Source organism: Bos grunniens, chromosome 13 (assembly GCF_055505025.1).
Source record: "Bos grunniens cultivar Pamir isolate PY7600 chromosome 13, Bosgru_T2T1.0, whole genome shotgun sequence".
Taxonomy (NCBI): Eukaryota; Metazoa; Chordata; class Mammalia; order Artiodactyla; family Bovidae; genus Bos; species Bos grunniens.
In genome coordinates this window covers 40621339-40627338 of record NC_141177.1, presented here as the reverse complement: position 1 = coordinate 40627338, position 6000 = coordinate 40621339, and the positions used below count along the sequence as shown (strand labels likewise).

At 46.4% G+C, this 6000-nt stretch overlaps 1 pseudogene; it reads left to right on the top strand.

Annotated features, from left to right (window-relative positions):
• The first annotated feature begins 3327 nt into the window (after positions 1-3327).
• LOC147360819 (histone H2B type 2-E-like) lies at positions 3328-3921 on the top strand (annotated as a pseudogene).
• The last annotated feature ends 2079 nt before the right edge of the window (positions 3922-6000 follow it).

Below are 6000 nucleotides of genomic sequence, written 5' to 3'. Positions count from 1 at the left end.
ATAGAGGAGTTTAACCCAGAGGAGCATTAAGAAAGGATTCCTGGAGCAGGTGACATCAAGTAGGAGGAGAAGGGAGGAACATTCCAGACAGAGGGAATGTCTGGATGTGTGTCCAGAAGGGAAAAAGCCTGACAAGCTCACAAAATGCAGAAGTGTTTAGAGCAGCTCTGACGCCTATCTCTCGGCTCCGGGCTGTATGTCTGTTTTTCTCTGTGTTGCCAAAGGCTGAGTCAGCTGATCACACCAACCAGATCGCTGTGCCAGCTCACTTCTGGTGCTTCTGGGGAGGTGCTTGGGGGAGACTGGAGGCAAGAGGAGGGAGGAGCCATGCTCCCGGCCCTTAGAGCCTCTCTGGCTGCAGGGAGGGCAGCAGCAGCACCAGCGAGTGGAGAGGACTCCTGGGCTCCTGGGGCAGAGGAGGCAAAGTGGCTCTGCAGCGGCTGTAACCAGTAACTGCGGCGGGTCAGCCAGACGGCCTGGCCACCCGTGAGCCAGGCTCAGGTGACACGTTCCCCTCCTGCTCCTGCCTGGAGCTCCAGGCCCTTCCTCACCTCTGGGTAACCTTTTTTTACCCCTTCAGTCTGTATAAGTTTTGAAACTAGTTCTCTATATTTAACTGCCTCTGTTCAAAATACCTAGAGCAACTCTGTTTTTGTGACTGGAAACTGACCTATACAGCCGTGGGTCAGAAAAGATGGTGGAGGAGGGCTGGGGTGATGACTTGGTTGACCAGGTAATTGAGGGCCAGGTTATTCAGGCTCCTCTTAAGAAATGACCAGGCATTTGAACTTTATGCTAAGAGCCATGGAGAACTGTGAGAGATTTTAAAGTCATGGTTGACTCAGTCACTTTCTATGAGGATCACTTGGGTTATGACGTAGAAACCACTGAACTGAAGGAAGCTTTTGCAGTTATCTAGGAGAGAATTTGATGGTGGCTGGTACTAGGGTAGTGGCCCTGAGGATGAAGAGAAGGGACTGGAAGGCTTTGTTTTTTCTAAAGTTTTATTTGGGGGGCTTCCCTGGTGGCTTGGTGGTAAAGAATCTGCCTGCCAAAATAGGAGACAGGGGTTCGATCCCTGATCTGGGAAGATCTCACAGGCCATGGAGAAACTAAGCCCATGCACCATAACTATTGAGCCTGTGCTCTAGAGCCTACGTGTCACAACTACTGAAGCCTGTGTGCCCAGAGCCTGTGCTCTGCAACAAAAGAAGCCGCTGCAATGAGAAGTCCATGAACTACAACTAGAGAGGAGCCTCTGCTTGCCACAACTAGAGTAAAGCCCATGCAGCAAGGAAGACCCAGCACAGCTAAAATAAATAAATTAAACAATTATTTGGCTGTGCTGGGTCTCAGTTGCCAAGGGTGGGTTCTTGGTTACAGCACGTGGGATCTGGCTCCCTGATCAGGGATTGAACCCAGGTCCTCTGCAATGGGAGCAGGGAATCTTAACCATAAGCCACCACGGAAGTTCCTGGAAGGCTCTTTATGAGGTGGAATGGCCAGAACATAATGGGGCACTGTGCCAACTAAAGGTGGCTGCAGATTCATTGACGCTTACAGCTGGGTTCTAGCTGCTCCTCTTGAATTTGGGTGCGCTCCGTAATGGCTGTAACCAAAGAATTCAGCAGAAGGAACACGGTGGCAGCTTCCAGGTCCAGATCTTATGAGGCCGGCAGCTTCTACTTTTAAATTTCTAGCTTCTTGGAATTTCTACTCTTGGAATGCAACTGCCATACTTTGAGATGTGCAAGCCAAATGGAGAAGTCACACATACGATGCTCCTCTGGTTGACAGCTCCAGCTACGCCCCCAGCCAGCAGCTGGCGTCAACAGTCAGTCACACATGTGCCATCATGGATGTCCAGGACACTTGAGCCTTCAGATGACCCCAGCCCCAGGCCCAAACAACTCCCACACATCTGAGCCCATTCAACCCACAGAACCATAAGAGATAACAGTATCAATACATTGCTGCTTTAAGCCACTAGGTTTGTTTATAGCCACTAAATTTTAGGGTGGTTTGTTACACAGCCAAAGAAAAGAGGAGTAGATGTGGAAGGAGAGAAAGAAGATAGAATGAGGATAAACTCTAGAATTCTGGTTTGGGGCCAAGGTGGAGGCATCACTGCTGAGACAGAGACCAGGGGCAGATGAACAGTTTAGGGGTGGGGGAGTAAAGGATCTCTCATATACTAGAAAATATATATTTTAGGAAATTCTTTTTTTCTAGACCCTGACGTGTTTTATCTTCACCATTAGCCATCCACACTTCAAACAGATTTATATTTTATTGATCCCTGCCTTTAAGACCCTCCAAAACATGAACTTCAGTATCTTCTGCTGCAAGAAAAGCTGTGCTTCTCAAAAGTCTCAAGAGGAACTCGTACCTATTTCATCACACTTAGTCCTTGTAGATGTAGGGATCGACTTCCAGGTCTCTTTATTCATTCACCAAATATTTACCTATCACCTCCCAGGGACTCAGCACTATTCTCTTGCGCACGAGACAGATAACGTCCCCATCCTCATGCAGTTTACATTCTGAGCGACAGGCAGACAAAAAACAAGAAAATGGTCACCAATTTGATTTTTAAAAAGGAATGAAAGAAATAAGCAGGGTGACAATAGAGAATAAAAGTTGAGGGGAACCTGCTTTAAATAAAGTGGCGAGGGAAGATTTTTAAGCTGAAACTTAAGGAAGTGGGAAGAATGAGCCGTGGGAAGAGGTGCAGGAGGGGGAAGCCAGGGTCGGTAGCCGCAGGACCGCCGAGGGTACAAGGCCCTTGGGTGGTTAAAAGCTACCCCAGGTTCTGGGAACTGAAAGACAAGTGTGTTTGGAGTGAAGTGAGCCTGAAGTACAGCAAGATGCAGTGGGGCAGAGGTGAGAGGCAGATTAAAGGATACCTTTTAGTCCGATTCAAGGATGTGCATTTTATTCTAAGTACAAAAGACAGGCAGAAACATGGACATGCTCTGATTCATGTCTTAAGAAGGTAAAGGTCAGAATATGCAGGAGCGGGAAAAGTGAGTGAGAAACTGTTGTGGTTTTGGACAGAACCTGGACTAAGGTTCACTCTATAATTTTCTTTTCCTTGGACTCTTGTCTCTTCCTTTGCGAAGTGCAGGCAGGGGCTTGGAGAAACAGATGATGAAAATGTTTCTGTTTCTTGGAGAAACAGAACCAGAAATCAGCAAACAATGATTCCCAAGCACCAAGTATAAATAAGACTCTCTCTGGACTCCTCTTGTTTTGGGTAAAGATTTGAAAACATTTTCAAGGTTGATGGTGTTTTCCACTCCTCTCCACCAACCTGCTTCTCCCAACCTAAGGTTTCCTGCCATCAGGAACTGCCAACTGTGGTCTCTGAGACACTGAACCAACTAGTGGCTTTTAAGCCACTTCACCATTTCAAGATCTTTCTTTGTTGTTGGGTGTTGTCATTATAGACATGTCTGAACTGGCTAAGTCTGCTCCTGCCCCTAAAAAGGGCTCTAAAAAAAGCTGTGACCAAGGCCCAGAAGAAGGACGGCAAGAAGCGCAAGCGCAGCTGCAAGGAGAGCTACTCCGTGTACGTGTACAAGGTGCTGAATCAAGTCCATCAGGACACCGGCATCTTGTCCAAAGCAATGGGAATCATGAATTCCTTCGTCAACGACATTTTCGAGCGCGTCGCTGGGGAGGCATCGCGCCTGGCGCATTACAACAAGTGCTGGACTATCACATCTAGGGAGATTCAGACCGCCGTGTGCTTGCTGCTACCTGGGGAGCTGGCCAAGCACACCGTGTCCGAGGGCACTAAGGCTGTCACCAAGTATACCAGCTCCAAGTAAATATAATATGCCTAGCCGCTGTTAACGGAGAAGGCAATGGCACCCCACTCCAGTACTCTTGCCTGGAAAATCCCATGGACGGAGGGCCTGGTGGGCTGTAGTCCATGGGGTCGCTAAGAGTCGGACACGATTGAGCGACTTCACTCACTTAAGCCACTTCACCATAGGTATTTGTTGTCTTCCAAATTCCTCGGCAACTGGATTAGGTTGGGTGGAATCTGAATGGACTCAGTCTGTTGAAGGTTAGCATTTTTTTCTTTTTCTTTTTGTCTTTTGTCAGGGCCACAGAACTTATCTGCCAACAAAACTAAAGTGTAAGGGATCAGACTGAGGAACCATATTAGCCTTAAATACTGTTTCCTTCGCCAATACCTTTGAGTCTTTCAGTAACTCCACATGAATATCGATAAACTTTCCTTCACATAAGGCATGGCAACATAAGTCAGCAGATACATGTAAAATCTTCTTCAATATGCAGAGGCTGATGGCAATATGTGAAAAACGTTCTAGGGGGCTTCCCTGGTGGCTCAGAGGATAAAGCATCTGCCTGCAATGCAGGAGACCAGGGGTTTGATCCCTGGGTTAGGAAGATGCCCTGGAGAAGGAAATGGCAACCTACTCCAGTATTCTTGCCGGGTGAATCCCATGGACAGAGGAGCCTGGCGGGCTACAGTCCACGGGGTCGCAGAGTCAGACACGACTGAGCGACTTCACTTTCTTTTTTTAAAATGAATTTTTTAATGAGTCAATATTTTTGGTCAGTTCAAAAACATGGTGGCGGTGGTGGTTTAGTCGCTCAGTTGTGTCCGACTCTTGCGACCGCATGGACTGGAGTCCGCCAGCTTCCTCTGAACATGGGCTTCTCCAGGTGAGAATACTGGTGTGGATTGCCATTTCCTTCTCCAGAGGATCTTCCTAACTCAGGAATCCAACTCAGGTCTCCTGCATTGCAGGCAGATTCTTTACCGACTGATAAAAGCAGCCCCAGAGAGATCCCTGTCTCCTTCTCAGTGTGAGGGCACAGTGAAAAGACACGGTGAACCAGGAAGTTTGTCCTCAACAGACAAATTTAACCTTATGTTTTCTAGATTCCAGAACTGTAAGACATATATTTCTGTTGTTTGTAAACATGTTAGATATATATGGCACTGGATTACTTAGCAACAGCAGGACTTTCTTAAGGCATCACAAAGTCAGTTAACATGGTTATACAATCTGTTCAATAGTCTAGTAACTTTGCACTTGACTTTTGTCTACTTGTAAAAATTCATTTTGGAGATGAGTTTAAGCAAACTCTAGGAGATAGTGGAAGACACAGGAGCCTGGAGTGCTGCAGTCCCTGGGGTCACAAAGAGACCTAGTGAACAACAGAAATTCATTTAGCCACTAACGTATACAAATCCAGTTAAGACTGATGTACATTTAAAGAGTTTTCTTCTCCCCTCCCCGCAAAAGGCCCATTGTCTTATATAATATACCCTCTTAAACTCTATGTAGGGATGAAGAAACATTGTAAAAAACTTGCATTCTGTCATGAATCAGAGTAATTTAAACGTGAAGGAAGGTAGGTCTGTCTCCCAAGATTCACTTTAAACAGCTCTTATTTGAGAATAAATCTTCAAGGAAACACCAACTCTTTTGTCTGCATACTCAGGCTGAAAACACCAGATCTGCTCTCTTCGGTTGAGAACATAAGCCACCAGGGCTGGAGATAGAAACCTGAAAAAGCGTGTGTTTGCAGGGCTGGGCCGGCTCGGATATGGAAGGCAAAAAACAGGGAATCTTTTTCTTTTCCTACACTCTGTGGCCTAAATCCATTCACGTGCTGGTCAGCTATCTTTACAGCTGGTTTAGATTATAGCTCTCAGTAGGCGCAGACCTGCTTCCCATTAAATCTGCCCTTCCCCTTTATGCTAAAGTTTCCTTTTCAAAAGTAGAGTTTTTTTTTTTTTTTTAATTCTTATTTACTAAGGCTGCACATGGGGCAATGCATCAGGCAAGAATGACATTGGGAGGGAAGTTAAAAAAAAAAGTGATTTCTGAACTCCTTAAAATTCATTGGGTCCTTGTTTCCTTCAGGAAATGGAGGTAGGATAAAAAGAAAAGCAAGACAAGTTGCAGAGGACCAGCTAGGCACGCAGAGGGCCGAACCGCAGCCGGAATCGGG